At 48.0% G+C, this 22193-nt stretch overlaps 1 protein-coding gene across 22 annotated transcripts in view; it reads left to right on the forward strand.

Annotated features, from left to right (window-relative positions):
* The window catches only part of LOC135910907 (inversin-like), a 686529-nt gene that overhangs the window by 327307 nt on the left and 337029 nt on the right, over positions 1–22193 (forward strand). The window lies entirely within an intron of this gene.

Genomic DNA, 22193 nt, shown 5'->3' on the forward strand with positions numbered 1-22193 from the left:
CAGATAGAGTCGCTTAAATGCTTGGGTATCATATACGACGGTCACAACGTGCGCGATATCCTGTGTTGTTTACCGGATGTTTTTCCGAAATAAACGATACTCGTGAGTGAGCGTTCCTCTTGTCTTAAATTGTCTCTTGTGGTTCGTGCTGTTCACTTTCATGTATGGACATATCAGCTTGCCCACATTGCTGCTGTACAACAGAAGAGATGGGCAAAATGCGAGAATGCGATAGGTGTAGTAAAACCTGGTTAGCTAGCAGACTAGGTGACTATTTGAAGCCACCCCGTTTGGATGGTGATGTGTATAATAATAATAGCTAATATATGTGTGCGACGTTCGAGAATTACAGCCCTATTTCGAGCGAAGCTGTTTCTTTCGAATAGCTGTAGTAAAAGTTTCACTTTCTTGTAATTATATCGCATAGCTTAAACAGCTGCCCATATATGTATGACTGTTCCGTTTGAAAACTTGCCCACATGTAATGCTTCGGAGGAATTGTTGGGAATTTATAGAAATGCTAGTAATTCATCAACAGACACGTTACTTTGCCATAACATATACTGTGGTGTCCTCCTTCCCTGCCCCCCATCACTTCCGTTGTATTTTATATCGGTTGTGTTCGCAGTTCTCCCAGGGCAAGGGGATGAATTCTTTGTTCGCAAAACACATTCATAAAGTTCCAGTTCGCTCGCATCTGTAATTTACAGCAAATATCATAATTAGTCCCCTATCTTTGAAGTTTACCTACATATTGCCCATAACGCGCCCTTTATATTCGTCACATTTAAACAATAAACAAAATTCCTGGTATAGTTCAACGAGGGAATCGCTGAGAACAAGTCGGGACGTGTTATGGCGCCTGAAGATAAGCAAAGACATAGGACGCCTTAGTGATTATTCGCAACGGTACCAACCGGACCAGGAACGTAAAAAGTTTGTCGCACATTGCAGTTACTTTGTCCCCGCTGCCCTTTCCACAAAATATCAACCTCTTGTCACCTACAATTGTGACGGCATATTGGAAAGCATAACTGATAGCGGCCGTATCACGCGGTATAGCACTTGAATACGAATTTTTCTACAAAGGCTGTGTTTGATACAACTGCATTTGACTTCGCGGTTTCCATAGTATGCCACCAATTTTCGCTATATTTACTCTTGGTGGTTCTTAAAGGGCTGCCAGGCTGCGGGCTCAATTCTTCCCAGGTCGTTAGACACGTTCATAAAACTTTAGTTTGCTTGCATACGTAATATGTTGCGAAAGTCCCAATTACCGATTTATTTTTAACTTCACCTACATATTACCCATTACCTTGTCCTTACAGTCGCCAAACATAACGAGGCTGCCTCCTTTTGTTCGGTGAGAACACCAGACGATACTAATGTACTACGCATGAAAAATGTAAAAAGAAATGTTCCACTCAGTGAATGTAGATGACCAGCGAAGCTGTTGAAAACCACCACTACGACTGCTGAGGGCAGTATGCAATGCCTTATGGCTTTAGAGTAGTGGTAGTAGTGCTATGTTAGAGAAACGGTAGGAATGGGAGTAATCGTAATTTTGTCAGCACACTGCGGCCCATAGGCAGGTTGCGAACGTAGTTCCCGCGCCTACTAGGGCGCCCCTCGCGGCGGCGAGCGCAGAACCGGCAGGATACGACCGGCCCGCTTGCGTTCGGAAAGCCTGTATGTGCACTGTTTCGCGCGTAGCGGTTGCCTTTTCTGAGCAATGCCGAAGTGCAACCCGAGCTGTTGAGTAGTGGGCTGCAACAGCACGTACACCAGCTCACGAGGAGCAAAGTTTTACAGGTTTCCAAGCCGACCGTATGAAGCAGAACGGCGTCAACACTGGATAGCGCTCGTCCGACGGCATAAGCTGTTTTAAGTTCCGGCGTTATGCCAAGTGCGTTATAACGCTGAATTCTTTGCTTTTACAGCAATGATGGCAGCAACGGGACACCTACAGTAAGTGGCGTAGCTAGGTCGGCTGGCACCCGGGGCCCATAGGTCTTGTGCCCCCCCCCCCTCCCCCGGGTTTATTGGAGGAAGGCGAGGATATCAACAATTTCTGTGTGTCTCCAGACGTATATGACACCCCCCCCCCCCACTGGCCCCTTGCACCCGGAGCCCACGCCCCCCCCCCCCCCCCCCCTTGCTACGCCACTGCCTGCAGTACGTACCAGGATATGCATCAAACAAAGTAGTTTGTTCCTACACTGTACCGCAGTAAAGCCGTGGAGCTCTTTCCCAATCCTCTCCCATTCAAACAGCGCTAGGGCTTGCTGAGAGATTTGAGGAGGGGTTGCAGCCGGCTGAGCTGGCATACACTCTTCTGCGCCCACGGCAGCATATCAACGAAGGTGCAGATGAGATCACCAAAATTTTTGACAACGTGGTTTATTGGAACCTCCTTTGCACGCACTGAAAAATCGCAACATAAAAGTATCGCACTTCCAGTAACTTGGGCGAAAATATTTTCTCAGCGTAGTCTTACACAACTGATAAGTTCATCTCCTTTTTTGTGTTTGGGGAGAGCAACGTTAGAATACCTCTGGTAGGTCTTACGAGTCGTTCATACGCCCCACGTTCTTGGATGAGATGTTTTGGATTCGTATTTGCCGTCATGTATGTACAGGGAAACTACCGCGGCGTCCTTGCACTTCCCTGCGATGCCAGCACGGCAATCGCAGCTCCCCGCTAGGATTTGTTTGCTGTCGCCGATCTTCAAGAATCAATTTCGCCTGCAATTTTATGCGTCCACACCGTAGATAACGAAGTAAATTACGCTGAGCTTCACGCATCTCGCTGGTGCATTATTTTTCGTTTGTGGAATAAACCTAGCAGTCGCTTCCGATCAGTGCGAGTTCAACACTTCCCTCACGTCGTAGACGTGCCCCACTTCAAATAGACGACTTCCTTTCCCTAAATTCCTTTCACGAAAAAAGCTATGAAGATCTTGTAATTCCCCGAAACCCGGCTAAAATTAATATCGGCACGCTGTTTCGCGCCATCGCTATCGTTTGACAGCACGCCAAACACGCAGTGCGGGCTGCTGACGCCGTGAGTAATCCTACCACATTCGCGCAACTATTCGTCAGATGGCGCTAGGGGTCGGAAAGACGGGGCGCCGCCTAGCACTTGCAACCTGCCCATAGCGGTGCTGCAACGACACGGAAATCAGTTGTGAGGCTGGTTATCTTATATATGAAAGGCTAGGGACGTCACACGCCACGTCGCAAGCTGTCGTCACCGCGGCAGGTTGCGCAGCAGTAGTAGCTACCGGGACACGTTTGCGGGGAGCGCTGCGTGCTTCGCATTGCTATCACGAGCGCCTTGTCATCGATTGTGTGGTTCGGACGCTTGTATTTTTTGAGCTTGTTCTTTATTGAGACGTATGCTTTTCTGTATGTTGCGTGCGTGATGTTATATGTTTCTGTCCCTTCCTTTCTGAAGAGTAGGCAGGCGCTTCCGGTGGCATTTGCCAGCCTGCTCCTTGCTTCCCCTTTCCTGCCAAGTGTTTGTGTTTTGAAATAAAAACAAAGAATGTATACACTGTTCGCTGCAATTTTCTGAGTGCTTGTAGCCAGTGCCTCACGGGTATATGCGCCATTGCATTTTCTGTTTGCTTACGGGTCTAGGATGCCATTGATAATGACAGTTTTTGGCATGCTGTTCTGTATGTTGTATGCGTGATTCCAAAGAATGTAACCACTGTTTACTTCCTATTTCTGAGTGCTGGTAGGCTCTGCCTTACGGGGTTATAAGCCATTGATGATGAAAGTTTTTGTTCAGGAGAACAAAAATACACGGAATCCTTAGCATATACAGCTTCGCTGTAATAATAATAATAATAATAATTATAATAATAATAATAATAATAATAATAATTATTGCCATTTTACCATAATCGTACATCAGAAGGCAGGCCCGTCAAGGCCAAGGAAGTGGCTTGCGTGACTTGGCCTGGCATGTCGGCAAGCGCAGACAAAATGGCAACATGTACAGAAATGGAAAGCTGGTCAAGTTTATCACAACAAAATGAAACACAAAGTCAGCTGAAATCAGTGACAAAAGAAATACAAGAAGCAAGAAAAGAGAACATGTAGTATTATACATGTCTTACAGTGCCTTCAACGATTTTTTCATGTTTCGTTTCGTTGCTGCAGTAAATATAGGATCCGGTAGCTCATTGAATATTCTTGGGACATAAGCCTACCGACTAGCTTTACCAAATCTTGTGTTGCAGTGCGGTACTATGAAACGCAATGTTTTCCGCAGAGCACGGGGAGAAATATATACCTGTTTGAAATCAGGGTTGCAAAAATGTCTTACCACAACCGTTTGAGTGAACATAGTTTTAAATGACGGAAGACTCAGATGTATCAATAAGTTTACATTGCCGGCCGAGGAAGAGTTATACGCAATCGACTTCAACATATTTTTTAGAATTCTGTCATTGAGCAAAACCCGAGCAATCCAATGCCATAACGTAACAGACTGTCTGCTACGGCGTGAATGATAGTGATTTTTACAAGCATCGGAACAATGGCTTTAATGTTAAAAAGGTGCGATGAAACACTTCTGAGCCAGCAACGCTAAGTCATGTCATCATTCCATGAGAGGTCACTGTCAAAGAAAACACCAAGGTATTTAATGGAGTTTACATACTGTCACGTGGTCGTGACGTCAAGGAACACAGTAGCAATACTGTGAAAGGCAAAACTAGCTTTTATTGGGCTAACCTGTGCCCACAAAACAGGCTACACTTAAAGCACAACGAGAGCGGCGAACACAGTCGGCGATCGTCGAAAATCTGATCAACGGGTCAAGCGTGTCGGCTTTTATACATCAATCGTCGAATGTTCCAGACTAATCGTTCGGACCCGCGTGCCTTCCACAATGTTCTACACCATTCGCGTCACGCGATGAAATCAGATAACACAAGGTTCGGCGACAACAGACAGCCGGGTAGAAGCATCGATAACTTTCCAGAAACTTCGGATACATGCAGGCGCGTCCCGCGCTGTGCGATTACCTTTGTTAGGTGGCGAAACGTGGTCGCCCGATAAAGTACATGTGTCAATACCCCCCCTCCCCCTTAAAAAGCATCGGCACAATGCTGCATACAAATGAAACTAATGAAGAAAAACTCCCGTAGCAGAGAAAACAAAAATAAGGAAGTTCGTCAGCGTCCGTAAAAGGGTTTCAGACGCACCACGTGGACCACTTCAGATCGTGTGCGGCGCCGCTGGGAATGCGAAATTCCATCTGGCACGACCTCATAGTCCAGTGCGCCATTACGTCGAATGACCTTGTAGGGTCCGCGATAGCGTCGCATTGGTTTCTCACTGAGTCCTCATCGGCGTATCGCAGTCCAATCCCAAACAAGGTCGCTGGGATGGTACTTGACGAAGCGTCGTCGGCGTTTGTAGTGTCGGCTGTTGGTACGCTGCTGGCTCTTGATCCGTAGGCGGGCGAGCTGTCGCGCTTCTTCGGCGCGCTGGAGATAGGTGGCGACGTCAAGGTTCTCTTCGTCCGTGACATGCGGCAGCATGGCGTGGAAAGTAGTCGTCGGGTTCCTGCCGTAAACCAACTTCAACGGCGTGATCTGTGTTGTTTCTTGTACCGGCGCGTTGTAAGCGAAGGTTCGGTGCGGCAGGACGGCATCACAGGTCTTCTGTTCGACGTCGATGTACAGGCTCGTCCACTCTTAGGGTGAACACGGCTCACCGTGGCCGCGCTCTGCGGGGCGCCAGTGCGTCCGGCGCGGCGGCGCATCGAAGCGAAGCGGCGCAGGCGCACACGGACCCAGGGGAGGTACTTCGCGTCGTCTGCTACAGCGCTGGAGCACGCCGCATCTTGCTTTGCTGTACACTTCGCTAGACCCAGCTGACTGAGTGCCCGAGGTGGCATTGCAGGAAGGCGCACTTCACTAACTTTAGCATTTTCCAGCTGGTTCCGTCTACAGCTTGTGAACAGCCTGCTTAATCAATATACATAAACAGAAGCAAGCTTCTCATCACATATGTCACTTAGCATGTTTTTCATATGTGATGAGGGTAAAAATTAATAATCATTTTTTCGCGCTCTTTATTAGGCTGGGGCCCTCTTATTTCACTCTCACAGCACTTGGTGTAGTGCATACCGAGAAACCTATTAGGCGCGCTCTTGGTTGGAGTCATCATGGGATGAGCCTAGCGCGCCGTTTCGCGCATGTCTTGATGCTAGAACGAATGTGCTTAATTGACTTAAGAAAACGACCGAAACCCGCTATAAATTTCGCAGAAAGTTAGAGAACGATTGTTCAATCACGCATCATCATGTTTGCCATGGATTTTACCATTAAAGAGGGCAATACTATTACTTCGACAACAACTAAGAAGTGATATCCGCTGCTTCGCACTCTCTTATTGACGCGTTAATGTCGCTGGTAGGAGCGCATGGAGCGCTTTACGCGATGTAGGAAAGTGCTCTCCCCGGCATATACAACTGATTTGGCGGCGATTTTACTCCCCCTTTCATCTTTCTGTATTCTATTAAAAAAAAACTAAATTAATTTTTGCTGTCACAGCTTGTGTAAAATCACCGAAGCGGTGCCGGTCCTTTCACGGCTACCTGATGCGAGATGTCGCATTCTCATTTTGAGGAATCGTCGGTCAATTATTTGATTACATTGATTAGGTGAACTAAAACATATGGCGCCGACGTTTCTTTTTTTGTTTTTTTTTCTCCTTGGAATCAATGCACGCCGCATGCGAATGCTGTTTACGTCCGTTTCGAATAGGTAATTAAAGTGGAAAATCCATAATCTACATGTCTGTTTTCTAGTTTAAATTACGTCTTGCCGGGTAATTAAGTCGTTATTTGCTTCTATTTCATTTCAGTACTTCCTCAGAATGGGCCATATGCATATTCTCACTAGCATATATTAATTTGCGAATTGTGCGGTATACGTCCCGAAGCGACACATGGAGTTACGCCATAGAGGTGGGCATCGGATAAATTTGGAGATTAGGAGGAATTTATTTCTTTTTCTTTGGGGGGGGGGGGGGGAGGGGGGGGGCTGGGCTGAGTGGGTAAAACCCAATTATGAATACAGCACAGGAACGCTTGCCGCGGACAAGCGATGCTGTTGCCGTTGTGGGGAAGTGGCCGGTCCGTGTGTTGGACGAAGGCGGCCACGACATTTAAGAGGAAGCTGTAGCTCGGGCCCAACTCCAACGCGGCCTATTCAAATACATGTAAAACGCAAAAACGCTTTTATGAGATAACCCATGGACTGATTTTAATGAAATTGGTTGCATTTGAAAGAAAAAGTTGAATCCTAGTGACTGTTGGAAGCGGAATTTTTATTTAGGGCTTGAATTTTCTTAAAACGATCTTCAAATATTTGACCGTTTAAAAAAAATAGAAGCACAATTTTAAAAAAATGATAGCTCTGTATCAAAAACCAATATCGCAGTTCTGTGAACGGCATCCATTAGATCATTGAAAGCGGACAAATTTGATATGTCATTTTACATCTTACGTGAATTTGTTACGTTGTTTAGAGGGTTCTGCAAAAGCTGTATTTCCATGTTACGTAATTTTTTTAGATTCATGTGTAACATATCAATTTTGTCCGCTTTGGATGCACTATTAGATGCATTTCACAGAATTGTATTATCGTTTTTCCTTCAGGAGTTACGCAGTTGTAAACTTGACAGTTTTGTTTTTTGAAAATTTTGAATTTTTCCCAGTTTTTAATAAAAGATTGACACCCTAACTCAAAAATTCGAAACCAACAGTCACTAGACTTTAAGTTTTCTTTTAAATGCAACAAACTTTGTCAAAATTGGTGCAGTGGTTGCCGAGAAAAACGAATTCTCTTTTTACGTGTATTTAGATAGGAGCACCCGAGCTAAAGCTTCCTCTTAAACCGACGGTCATGAGACCGGCATGGTGTCGTCTGCCCACAGCATGCCGGTGGTCGGCAAACGGACTCGCCGTTTGTAAACGCTAAGCCCGGACCAAGCCAGATTGCTGTGTTAAGGCCAGTCTACTTTTTAACTGACCATGGGCGTCAGCCCGATCAACCGCTGAGCCCCCCCCCCCCTTTTTTTTTTGCGTAGGTCATGCTACCCCATCCTAGCTTAATATGATGATGCGGTGCAGCGAACGACTACTCAACTGGGTGACTGGCCACTCAGGAGTTACAGATTCTGGGATGACTCGCCAAATCAAAAGATACCAGAGGTGTTTCCATTAAACGCATTTCCGTCGACTTGCATGATGAATTGCATTTTGTTCCGTTGCTGGTTGCCATGGCACTTCGGCGATAAAAACGCCGTAAACGTGCAGGATAATTTCATTTCCCCGGTGCGCTTTGGAAACTAGCCATGTCGCGGGTACTGGAAAAAGAACGACGACGCATTGTAGATGTGTGCCTACAAAACTATTCTCAACGCGTTATATCGGAGATGACAAAAAGGCCACTGAAAACTGTAAATAGAATCGTCCAAGCTATTACAAGAAGGATGGAAGAATTGCGGATGCTCCCCGTAAAGCTCGGCAAAGAGTGACCATTGTTGACGCGGCTTCAGCAAACCCGACATCCACCATTCGAGAAATTAAGAACAGCCTCAGGCTGGGTGACGTCCGTGACATGACTATCAAGCGTCGCCTCTAGGCCCCAGCCTAATTAGGAACGCGAGAAAAAAAGACCGTATTTTTACCCTCATCACATATGAAAAACATGCTAAGTGACATATGTGATGAGAAGCTTGCTTCTGTTTATGTATATTGATTAAGCAGGCTGTTGACAAGCTGTAGACGGAACCAGCTGGAAAATGCTAAAGTTAGTGAAGTGCGCCTTCCTGCAATGCCGCCTCGGGCACTCAGTCACCTGGGTCTAGCGAAGTGTACAGCAAAGGAAGCGGCGGTGCGCTCCAGCGCTGTAGCAGACGACGCGAGGCACCTCCCCTGAGGTTCGTGTGCGCCTGCGCCGCTTCGCTTCGATGCGCCGCCGCGCCGGATGCACTGGCGCCCCGCGGAGCGCGGCCACGGTGAGCCGTGTTCACCCTAAGAGTGGACGAGCCTGTACATTGCTAGCACATCGGCGAGGGTCTTGTTCAGGCGCTCCGTGAGGCCATTCGTCTGCGGGTGGTAGGCAGTTGTTCTCCTGTGACTTGTCTGGCTGTACTGCAGAACGGCTTGGGTGAGCTCTGCTGTAAAAGCCGTACCTCTGTCGGTGATGAGGACTTCTGGGGCACCATGTCGCAGCAGTATGTTCTCGACGAAAAATTTCGCCACTTCGGCTGCGCTGCCTTTTGGTAGAGCTTTAGTTTCAGCAAAGCGGGTGAGCTGGTCCGTCGCCACGACGATCCACTTTTTCCCGGATGTTGACATCGGAAACGGCTCCAACAAATTCATCCCAATCTGCTGGAATGGTCGGCGAGGAGGTTCGATCGGCTGTAGTAATCCTGCTGTCCTTGTCGGTGGTGTCTTGCGTCGTTGACAGTCTCGGCATGTCTTGACGTAACGGGCGACGTCAGCGGTCAGACGCGGCCAGTAATACCTTTCCTGTATTCTCGACAGCGTCCGGGAGAATCCGAGGTGCCCAGCGGTTGGATCGTTTTGTAGGGCGTGCAGTATTTCTGGACGTAGCGCTGACGGTACAACAAGAAGGTAGCTGGCGCGGACTGGTGAGAAGTTCTTCACGAGCAGGTTGTTTTGTAGCGTGAACGAAGACAACCCGCGCTTAAATGCCCATAGGGACAACGTCGGTGTTCCCTTCCAAATACTCGACGAGGCCTTTTAGCTCCGGGTCTGCTCGTTGCTGTTTAGTGAAGTCTTCAGCGCTTATTATATCAAGGAAGGCGTCGTCATCCTCGTCGTCTTGCGGCGGGGGATCGATGGGGGCGCGCGATAAGCAGTCGGCGTCGGAGTGTTTTTTTCCGGACTTGTATATTACCGTGACGCCATATTCTTGCAGTCTGAGGCTCCACCGCGCCAGCCGTCCTGAAGGGTCCTTTAAGTTAGCTAGCCAGCACAACGCGTGATGGTCACTGACGGCTTTGCATGGCCTCCCATAGAGGTAAGGGCGGAATTCAGCTGTAGCCCAAATAATGGCGAGGCATTCCTTTTCAGTTGTAGAATAATTGCTTTCCGCTTTTGACAGCGACCGGCTAGCATACGATATCACCCGTTCAAGTCCTTCTTTCCTCTGGACTAGGACGGCACCGAGGCCTAGGCTACTGGCGTCAGTATGGATTTCGGCATCGGCGTCCTCTTCGAAGTGTGCAACTACCAGCGGCGACTGCATGCGTCGTATGAGTTCTTGAACTGCCTTGGCCTGCGGCGTTTCCCACTTGAACTCGACATCACATTTGGTTTGATGTGTTCGCAGCTCCGCGATGCGTGAAAAGTCCTTGACCAAGCGCCTATAGTAGGCACACATGCCAAGGAATCTGCATACTGCCTTCTTGTCGGTTGGCTGTGGGAATTCAGCGATGGCAGCTGTCTTCTGTGGGTCGGGGCGTACTCCTGATTTGCTGATGACGTGGCCCAGGAACAAAAGCTCATCGTAAGCGAAGCGGCACTTTTCTGTCTTCAGAGTGAGCCCTGATGACTTGATGGCTTCTAACACTGTCGCAATCCGCCTAAGGTGATCGTCGAAATTTCCGGCGAAGACAACGACGTCATCCAAGTAAACAAGGCACGCCTGCCACTTTAGTCCGGCTAACACCGTGTCCATGACGCGCTGAAACGTTGCTGGTGCCAAGCACAGTCCGAATGCCATGACCTTGAACTCGTAGAGGCCATCTGGCGTGATGAAGGCAGTCTTTTCGCGATCTCTCTCGTTGACTACTATTTGCCAGTTGCCAGACTTAAGGTCCATCGACGAGAAGTATTTAGCGTTGCAGAGCCGATCCAATGCGCCGTCTATCCGTGGTAGGGGGTACACATCCTTCTACGTGATCTTAAGTCGACGATACTCGACGCAGAAGCGTAGGGTTCCGTCCTTTTTCTTCACCAGGACTACAGGAGAGGCCCACGGGCTTTTCGATGGCTGGATGATGTCGTCGCGCAGCATTTCTTCAACTTGTTGCCTAATAGCTTCACGTTCTCGCGTCGAAACTCGGTAAGGGCTCTGGCGGAGTGGTCGAGCGCACTCTTCGGTTATTGTGCGATGCTTTGCAACTGGTGTTTGTCGAATCCTCGATGACGTCGAAAAGCTGTCTTCGTGTCGTCGGAGAAGACTTCTGATCTGTTGCTGCTTACTCACAGGAAGACTTGGATTCATGTCGAAGTCTGGTTCGGCGACTATGCTCATCGGGGTAGATGCGGCTGAATCCGAGAGGACTAAGGCATAGCTGGTTTCCACAATTTCCTCGATATTAGCGATTGTCGTGCCCTCGTTGATGTGCTTGAACACTTGGCTGAAGTTGGTTACCATAACTTCCACTTGCCCTCTGTGGACTCGAGCGATCCCTCTTGCGACGCAAATTTCACGGTCGAGCTGTAGATGTTGGTCACCCTCGATGACGCCTTCTACGTCAGCGGGTGTTTCGGGGCCGACGGAAATTGATCTTCGAGCACACTCAAGGCGTGGTGAATACGACAGCTCTCCGGCGGTATCGCTTGATCTTGCGACAGCATTATCGATTTCGACTTCAGGTCGATGACTGTGCCACGTTGATTCAGGAAGTCCATGCCGAGAATGACGTCTCGTGAACACTGTTGGAGGCTAACGAAGGTGGCAGGGTAAGTCCGGTCATGAACGGTAATTCTTGCCGTGCAGATCCTTGTCGGCGTAATCAGGTGTCCTCCAGCGGTTCGAATTTGAGGGCCTTCCCATGCAGTCCTAACTTTCTTCAACTGGGCGGGGATGGGTCCACTCATGACGGAGTAATCGGCTCCTGTGTCTACTAAGGCGGGGACTGCGTGGCCGTCGAGAAGCACGTCGAGGTCCGTGGCTCTTTGTCTTGCGTTACAGTTAGGTCTTGGCGTCGGATCACGTCTGCGTCGTGTTGAACTGAAGTTGGAACGTCGCGTCGTCAAGTCGTCTTTCACCGGTGTAGTCTTGGCTTCCGGACTTCGTGGGACGGCGGCGTGTCGTTATGTCGTCGAGGTAGTTTCTTCGGTGTCTTCGTCGGCGGCGGAGGATCTTCGTCAGTGCGACGAACAGCAACCGCACCTCCATCGGTTGCTGCTTTTAGCTTTCTGGATATGGGCTCGCTGACCGGCCCCGGGCTGGGCCAGTGTATGGTCGGCCCTGCAGTGACAGGTAGCGGCCCGGTGATGGCGAACGCGACGGTCGTCGAGAGCTCCACTGGGTAGCGGCGAGGTAGCAGGCGATATCGCGGAGGCGTTCACCCTTCTGCGGGCGCGGAGCGTTGACGGCGAAAACTCGCAGTCCCATCTCCCGGTATGGACATCGTCGGTAGACGCGACCTGCTTCTCCGCAGTGGTAGCAGAGCAGGCTGTCGTCAGGAGCGCGCCAAATGTCCGTCTTCCTCGCGTAGGTGCGCTGGGCGACGGGTGGTCGTGCTGGCGGCGGCGGCGGCGGACGACGGAACTGCGGCGTGACAGGGCCTTGGCGCGGTCGTGGAGGGGGGCCTTGACGGCGTGCGACGGCGGCGTAGGTCATCGCTTGCGGCTCACGCTGCGGCGATTCAGGGGCTACTCCAAGTTGTTGTTGGAGTTCCTCTCGCACGGCGTCGGCAATCGAAGCCACTTGAGGCTGTGATGATGGGAACAGCTTTTGTAGCTCCTCCCGCACGACAGCTCGGATAGTCTCGCGTAGGTCGTCGGTGGCCAGTGACTGAGCTCCGGCGTAGTTTGTCGAGTTCGTGCGGCGGTCGAATTGCCGGTTTCGCATCTCGAGTGTCTTCTCGATGCTGGTGGCTTCACGAAGAAACTCGTCCACGGTCTTCGGTGGGCTTCGTACCATTCCGGCAAAAAGTTCCTCCTTCACACCACGCATCAGCAGGCGGACTTTCTTCTCCTCGGGCATTTCTTGGTCGGCGTGGCGGAACAAACGGCTCATTTCCTCAGTGAAGATCGCCATCGTCTCATTCGGCAGCTGCGCTCTGGTCTCCAGTAGAGCTTGGGCTCGCTCTTTTCGCACGACGCTTGTAAATGTTTGCAGGAAGCCGCTACGGAAAACTTCCCAGGTCGTTAAGGTGGCTTCTCGGTTCTTGAACCACGTCTTGGCCGCGTCTTCCAATGTGAAGAAGACATATCGCAGTTTGTCGTCGCTGTTCCAGTTAAACGTATACCTCTCGTACGTCTCAAGCCAGCTTTCCGGGCTCTCGAAAGTTGAACCGCGGAATGTCGGAGGCTCCCTGGGCTGCTGCAGCACGACGGGGGACGCTGGTGCTGCCATTGGGGTGGACTTGGTGGCCATCTTCCTAGTCGCCTCAGGCAAAAGTCCGTGCTCCGGGGGCAGTGCTCCGGGCAGTCGCTCGTTCTTGGCGACGTTGGTGTCTTCCGCTAGAGGGCTTGGGTCACGGCTTTGTGGGGCCGTCCGGTACATGAACGCAAAGCACCTCCACCAGATGTCACATGGTCATAACGTCAAGGAACACAGTAGCAATACTGTGAAAGGCAAAACTAGCTTTTATTGGGCGAACCTGTGCCCACTAAACAGGCTACACTTAAAGCTCAACGAGAGCGGCGAACACAGTCGGCGATCGTCGAAAATCTCATCAACGGGTCTAGCGCGTCGACTTTCATACATCATTCGTCGAATGTTCCAGACTAATCGTTCGGACCCGCGTGCCTTCCACAAAGTTCTACACCATTCGCGTCACGCGATGAAATCAGATAACACAAGGTTCGGCGACAACAGACAGCCGGGTAGAAGCATCGATAGCTTTCCAGAAACTTCGGATATATGCAGGTGCGTCCCGCGTTGTGCGATTACATTTGTTAGGCGGCGAAACGTGGTCGCCCGATAAAGTACACGTGTCAATATTCTACGGGGGCACACTGACACGATTGGCAAGTACGACAGTGCAGAAACAAGGGTAAATATGTAACAGTTGTAACCCTTTTCAAGTGGATTTGTAAAACATAACATTTTTTTTCTTGTTTATTGACAAACGGTGTTTAGCAAACCAGGTCACTGCATCGTACACTCTTTAGTAACGCAACTGCTTTTGAGTAAGAGATATGTTTAGTTAAAAGGACAGTATCTGCATACTGAAATATCGTACACTTGGATACAGCTGAAGAAAAATCATTTTTAAATATGTTGAAAAGAAGAGGAGACAAAATAGAGCCCTGAGGCACTCCAGCTTTCAAAGGTAGTTTGTTATTGAAGAATAACTGGTTGTATAGACGTATCACCTGCGAGCGGCCGGACAAATAGTTTTTTAGGAATTTGTAGAATGGCCCCTGAAACCGAGCAGGTACAGTTTTTCAAGCAGGAGTTCGTGGTTCACAGTATCGAATGATTTAGAAGTATCGAGAAACCATGCAGATGCAAACATGTTTTGTTCTAAAGCTGTGTTTAATTCGTCTGAAAATTCCTCGAGCAGAGCAATAGTGCCCCGTCCCGCGACAAAACCAATCTGACGGCTCGACATAACTGAAAACTGGCCCTTGTGCCAATAAAAATCAAGTAACTGAAAATTTGTCCAGAAATGACGTCATGGTGTCTAAGAGAAATTTTTGTATTATTTTTGACGTGATAGGCAAGATCGAAATAGGTCGGTACCTGTGCACAATACCTTTATTTCCTCCTTTAAATAATGGAGATACAATGGCCGTTTTTAATTCCGTTGGCATTGTAGCTGTCCCGAGGAATCCATTAAGTATGACAAGAATACCCGATAGTGCGTTGAAGTTTCGTTGGAGCAAAGATACCGATATACTCTCTGTACCAGCTGGCTTATGTCGCCTAACCCAGCAACTACTCTTGCGAGTGCTTCGAATGTTATCATCGATAAGAACGCAGAAGCCGATATGATTTTTTCTTATCCAGAGCGGCCAGCTGGCACCGGTGAGGTTGCTCCCGATACGTGTGCGAAATGTTGATTGAAGTTTGTGGCTGTCTCTGCAAGATCACATTGGAAAGCGTCCGCGAGCTTTTAATTGGTAGTGTCTTTACCGCGTAGGTGGTTCATCAGTGACCGCATCTTCGCCGGGTTTGGAATAGATAATTGAAACTGACGTTAACAGTAGCATCGTTTAGCGCATCGTATAAGAGCGACGACTTTATTCCTTGCGATTCTATCCCCCGTATTCAAAAAACGCACCTCGACTTGACCCTCCACTCGAAATGCTCCTTGAGGGCGGTTTTTCATTTCACAAATCGCCCTCCACTTGAAACGCGCCTTGAGTGAAGGAAAGCTCGAGCGCTTTACTCCAGAATCTCAAGGTAGCTTAGCAGCTACCTTGAATCGCTCCTCGAGTGAAGTTAGTGCGTAAGCATGGCTGCCTTGTCGATCTGTCGCTCGCCTCGTCAGCATTTTCCGATGGATGCCAGTTGCCTCCGTAGCTTTTCTTGGGTTAACCGTGCTGCGTATTTTCGAGGGCTTCGTTTTAGGGACCGTTGAAATCCTCTGGAGCGCTTCGGCACCGGAATTATTCCACTGCAGCGCCGAGACAGATCGGCCGTCCTGTCAAGAAGACTGCGAGCGAGTGCAGTGATTGTCGTCTTACTCCGTGCATGAGCCAGTTGATGACCTGCACACTGGTATTCTTCGTGCCAGTTCTCCGAACCTACTATCGGCGTCACTGCATTCACGTGTTTCTTGCGGCTCATCGTAGAAAGCCGCATCAGTTCAAGCATGGCGCAATACATAACTGCGGTAGACTTCGAACATGCAAAAAGAAAACAGCTACGAAGATTCCTGTCACCAGTGCGTGTGTCGCTTGCGCGAGCGCCGGCCATCGCCCCGTCGGCGCTGTTTGTACTCGGGCAGATCGTCACTGCCCCCGCTAATCCAAGGACGGCGAAGCACACCGCAGCAAAGCGAGCATCTTTGTAAACGAGCAGGTGCGTTCACTTTAATTTTTGCAATTTTCTTTAATTTGATGCGGCTAGTTGCGCTAAGGAAAATAAGAAATGGACTGTAATTTCGCGCGGACCGTATGCAGTTGGTGCAATTTATAGTCATAAGCAATAATTACGTAATCCTTGTTTCAAACCATTCAGTTTAAATAGCTTGTCATCCCTGTGAAGATCCAAGCTCAACGAGGAAGTCACCAACCATGAAATGGCACTCAGAATTATACCTGCACGTATACACAGGTTAATGTAATGTTTTGTTCGAATAAAAGAGACAGAATAACAATACAACAGAGCAGAGTTTTGTGCATCACTTAATTTTTATTCCAATAAATGAAGGTGTAGCAATGCAGTGACAGCACCTAATACAGACAGTGCTAGCAAGTGGTAGCAGATATATCTCGCACACCTTTACTGCGAACATCCCAGCTCTCTATAGGGTTCATTATGTAAGTGCTAGATCGCTGTTGTCGGTCTTGCTGAGCAAGCGGTAGACCAGCTGAAAAATGTTTCCTTGCAAATAAAAATAAATAAGAACAGTATGAGCTAATTCATTGAAAAAAAAATCGCGCTCTGGAGCACAAATTTCTTAAACTAATGTATTATTACGAAATGTAAACTAAAGAAAACGAATACAGTACCTAAGCTAGTTTCATGGACCTTCGTTAACATCGTTGTGTGTTTGCTACCAACCCCTTCTCTTTGCAGGAACCAGGTTGCCAACACACGTACGAAGAGCAACTGCCTTTCCAACTGTGCTGTGTGTGCTGCGCTTGCATTGGTGTGCAAGTGGAGGAGAGGTCCAGTTAATGTCCTGCTGCACTATAATAGCCGTCGAAATATTCTGCTTAAGACATCTCTCATTTTTCTGATATCCTACCAGCTCAAACGTCACCACTAAAAGCAGTTTGACTGCATGTATTTGCCTTCATAGACACGTTGTAGCTGAAGTCATTGTATTTTGCATCCAGATGGCCTTTCTTCAGTCATACTTATTAAGTCAGTATGTACCTCTTAATAATTTCTGGTCAATTCAAGTTCCAATTTTTTTCTAAAACAATAAATTAACATTATTCTCGCCTTTTTGTATTTTGATAGTATGCAATACAGCGTGAACTCTGACCCTACAAACAGAAGCAGTAATGAAGGAGAAGAAAGGGGGTTGACCGAGGGGTGCGATTTTTAATAATCATATCATGAGAAGCCAACAAGCAAAGTCACCAAAGACAACATACGGAAAATTACTTGTACTTACTAATTGAATTAAAGAAATGATAAATAATGGCAATGAAAGTGGATGAAAAAACAACTTGCCGCAGGTGGGAAATGATGTACTAGTTCTAGTAGCAGTAGTAGTAGTACTTAGTTCTAGTAGTAAAATATAAATACACAAGAAAGTGGATGAGAAAACGGTGCCGCGGTAGCTCTATTGGTTAGAGCATCGCACGCCTATGGCACGTTTTCTCAACCACTTTCATTGCCATTAATTTGTCATTTCTTTAATTCAATTAGTAAGTAGAAGTAATTTCTCCTCTGTTGTCTTTGGTGTCTTCGCTTGTTTGTTTCCAAGGATATAAACAGAAGGAGTAGTACTGCTGACAAATACATTCTAGAATAAAACACCATCTCTCTTCAAGACAGGCTGCATGCCGTCGGGTGTAGCCACCCGACGGCATGCAGTGGTAAATTCTTGTAGAATATATGCTGTTTCTACGCTGCGTGCGGCCCGAACAATCAGTTTCTTCCATTGGATGCGGATGACAGTTGGCTTCAATGGGGCTTGCAGAACTTCAGCAATTGACCGAGGTACAACACCCAGGGTAGCAGCGTGTCTTGTGGGATACCAAAATAGGCCATATGGTGATGCAGACTGTCACAATGACAATGCGGAAAAATACAGTATAGAGCGCATTACTACCGTTATTTCAGAAAAGCTGAGATCAACCATCAAAACTATGGCATATTTTTAAACTACACTTGCTCATGCTAAAGTAGCTTCAGCATGCCACAAAATACTGAAGTGCTGGCTACAAATACTACTAAAGTGCTGCTTCACAAATTGTGCGCAGCAAAAAGATCCTGTCGCAGCTGCAAAGCACCACGGGCCACTGATGACTTCACTTATCATATTCATGCGATTTAAAACAAAAATTATATGACAGCTGAAGGGGAATAAAAAATTAATTTGATTTCATTGACATGGCTGTTTCATGTTTGTGGTTCTAAATAACAGGGTGTTCATTTCGCCATTTTGTGAATGTGGGGACACGTAACATGAATATTTTTACAAAGTTTATGAAAATAAGCACAGAATAATTACCGGGTAGGCTAGTCAAGTACTTCTTCAGAACCTAGCTTCTTTCAGGGAAGCGAGCTGGTGCAATTCCAACAGGCAGTCACCATATCTATCGATGCTTTCAGGTCTGCCAGAAGCCTTACTGTGCAGCACAGGCGTTGATTTTTTCATCAGCTGGTCCTTCTAAGGCCCGCATCCTGCACCAGAATGCCAAAACTTTTATGTAGGCAGGGCGCTCGCGCGCTAAGTAAATTCAGTATACCTAAGCAACGGAAATGAAAAAAACGGTGCACAACTAAAAATATGTCGGCATTCCGTGAACTTGAAAGCCCAGCTTATGGAACGTGCATCAGCTGCTACCACATAGCACACTGAAAGAGTTAGGACGAAAAAACAAATGGCGGTGGTGAAGTATTGACAAGTGAATTTTCGGAAGATTAAAACATTGCGTAGCGTATATGTGAAGTGAGGAAGCACAGGAAATGCAGGCACCAGTGCTGGTTCGTTGACCATATGTGCTACAAGTTGAGCAAGCCGACTGACCACCACGGCTTCTAAAACAAAGTACAGGACTCAAAAGACGCTTTTTTTTCTAGCTGCCGGAGCGACGAACTCAACCATAAACGCATTCTGCCACATGTATGCTATAACTGGTCCTCCTCTACCGAAAGATTTTATACGCGATACTGGTATGATCGTTGGATGCAGGAGCCGATCCGTACCTTCTACATTATCGTTTAAAAAAGCGAAACCAACAACAGATTGTCGTGCCGAATGTTCCACAAGTTCCCATTAGCAAAAAAAATAAAAAGAAATAATATATGTTTTGGAAAAACTTATGCTGCCTCAAATATGTTTCAGGTACTAATTAATGCCCGCAGCATGCTTGTGTACATCGGAAACGGCTTATCGACTACGCAGCGGCAACCTGAAGGAAACCGCACTGACATACTGTGCTTCCATGAAAGAATGGCTCACTCACCCATATTTTCTGTCTTGTTGTTGCTTTCAGCAAACTCACAGTACCACTCGGTCTTGAAGGTAAACAAATCTGCCCATCGGCCGTTCCGTCTGTGGCCTCAGAAGTCATTCAGGCTCGGTCACCATACGCACAAGGACAAAATCACCCATCATAACCGCGATTATCAACCGCAACGTCAGTCACCAATGAAACACTAGGAAAAAAACAGCAGCGGACCAATGCCGGCGCAAATTATCTTGGTTCTCAGCCATGCGCCATGCTCTCAGCTGTTGGGATGCGATTGTTGCCAGACCTCAAACACAGCTCCCGCTTGATCTATCAGTCGAACGCTCACAGTGGCAGCGTTGCCGAGCTAAAGTTGTACATTGCACCGTGTAGTTGTTTGATCAGGAAGACGAATGAACTGAAACACATATTTGTCCTAAATAACGGGACTTTTAATAAACACATTGAAGAACAGTCTCGATATCAGACGCTTTTCTCGGTCGATACACTTCACTTGAGTCGAGGGTGCATTTTCAAGGCGTTCCTTCGCGGAGGAAAGGTGAAGTAGTGTTCATGAAACGCAACGGAGCCTTGAGTGAAGGAAGCCCCGTCGCCTCGACTTGGCTGAGTCGAGGAGGAGCTTCAAGTGAAGGCGTGTTTAAGAATACGGGGGTATAGCTAGCACTAAGCTGAGCATTGCTTGGAGTTCGCTTAAGCCGTTTGTACTGCAAATATCGGTAGGCGATTGCATTCATGATATCCACGGTAAGCCAGTTATGATTTCTTCACTGTTTTGTTACAATTCGAGTGCAGGCTTCTTGAAAGCTGCGTATTTGCGAAGAAAGTTGTTCATAAATCGACACTGACGCCACGGAAACAATCAGTGAAGACCAGTCGAACCTGCCAATCATCTCATCTAATTTCCGTTGATCAACAAAGGCAAAACGCGTTCGCCTATCTGAGCTATTTACTTTCCAACCGTGAGATGTGTTAAAAAGGTGCCTCAAGGTAAAACGACAGACTGTTGTAGGATTCGTCGGATGATCTCGCCGCTGCCACCATTTGTTAGAGTTGTCGGACGATCTACGAGCTGTAGGCCGATCTCACGCTGCCATTCAGATGTAAAATTTGGCAGTCGTAGCTGTAGGATGGAGCTTGACTCTTCATCGGGACTTAGGAGAGCAGGATTTATTTACTATATTTACATTTGAACATGAAGATACATTTACACAGTCTATGCGTGACGCCCAAATGGAGTCCGCAAGACGAACATACAGCAAACAGCTTACGAGCACAGAGCTCACGAGTACATTTTGAGCATGACAACGAGCACACTATAGCAGCCGACAATCGCTGCTTATAAGCACTCTACTCGACGTCATAGTTCGACGTCATTGAAGATGACCCGCCCTTTTGGAAGAGGAGGAGGGCTCACTCACACGCACGCACACACACACACACACATAGGTGCAATGATCCGGAGCCGACGTCAGAGGGGCTTCGTAGAACTCTGTGCCGACCCGGAGTAGCACGCCCTGGTACCACATTGTCTTGCGTCTTGGTCGGCGCGTGGGAAGGAGCCCCTGTCGGCGTTCCCGCGGCAACTCCCCTACTCATAGCAGAACAGGGCGGCGTTTTCGTGTTGCGCACAAAGCCTGCTTCGTCGAACACGGAGCCGTCCCGGGTGGCGCGCCCGGGTAGCACATTGTCTGGTGTCTCGAAAAGCGCATGGGGAGGTTTTCGCCAATTACCTCCCCTCGAGAACTCCCCTGAGCTGACCCCTCGCCACGTGGCTGCCGGTTATCCGCAGTTCTCTGAAGTGCGCCACCGTCCCGGTTGGCTCGTAACACGTGCAGCGTGCTGAAATAGCTGCAGGCCGATCCTAACACTGTGAAGTAATGGTCTGATGATGCGAAGTAATGGTCTGGTGAAGTAATGATTTTGATCATGCTGCAATCGTTGCAAAATCTCAGCCTGAACACGGACAATCTCATTTAGCTTCTGAATTTCTTTGTCTCTGGTCTTTGCGGCATCTTCAGACAACTTGAGCTGTTCGCGTCTAGTCTCGTACTGCTTTGACAAGAAAGTGACGGTGTCTTCAAGGTCAGAGACGGTCTTCGTCAGCTTTAAGAATTCCGCTTTCAGAAGCAACAGCGAGTCAACTTTAGCATGCAGTGCCGGTAGTACTTCTAAGCTTTTTTTACGTCCTTGATTTCAGCAACAAGAGCTAAAATAGCGTCATTATTGCCTGCCGCCTGCGCTGCATTTGAGTGGGATGAAGAAGGTTGCTTTTTGTTCGCTCTGCAGGTCTTGCATATCCAACCCTCACATTTCGCCTGTCCCATCGTGTTAAAGGTATTAGGGGCAATACCCGAGCAAGTCTGTCCGAGATTATATGAATATTTGCATTCACAACGCGCCATAATCCGTCCATCAGTAGGCAGACTTTTCTGACAGGCAGTACAAAGCCTGTCTTGAGACATCGCGACAGGTTATGAAAGCAACGCTTGGCAGTCGGCAGCACTTCACATACAATGAGAAGCAAAAGATTACAAAGGAAAATATACCATTGGAAGTACAGGCGATCAGTTTAACAGACCAATGTAGCAATGCCGACTGCGAAGCGGACTGGGTTGAGTGGGCGTTTTATGTTGAAACGCCGTGCCAGTGTTCCCAGAAGAGCAGGATCCAGGCGACGAAATCAGTCGAGCAGTGTCGGTAGGCGTCGATGAGCGCACCTCTGCCAATCCAGCGGGAAAAACCTTCAGCAGGCCAGGGGATCTGTGGAAGTACAGGCGATCAGTTTAACGGGCCAATGTATCGCTTCCGCTAATAATAATAATAATAATAATAATAATAATAAAGTTTTCTTGCTGCGTCGCGCAAACATGTTGCACCCGCATATTGTTGGAGCACCGTCCGACCAG

Source organism: Dermacentor albipictus, chromosome 2 (assembly GCF_038994185.2).
Source record: "Dermacentor albipictus isolate Rhodes 1998 colony chromosome 2, USDA_Dalb.pri_finalv2, whole genome shotgun sequence".
NCBI lineage: Eukaryota > Metazoa > Arthropoda > Arachnida > Ixodida > Ixodidae > Dermacentor > Dermacentor albipictus.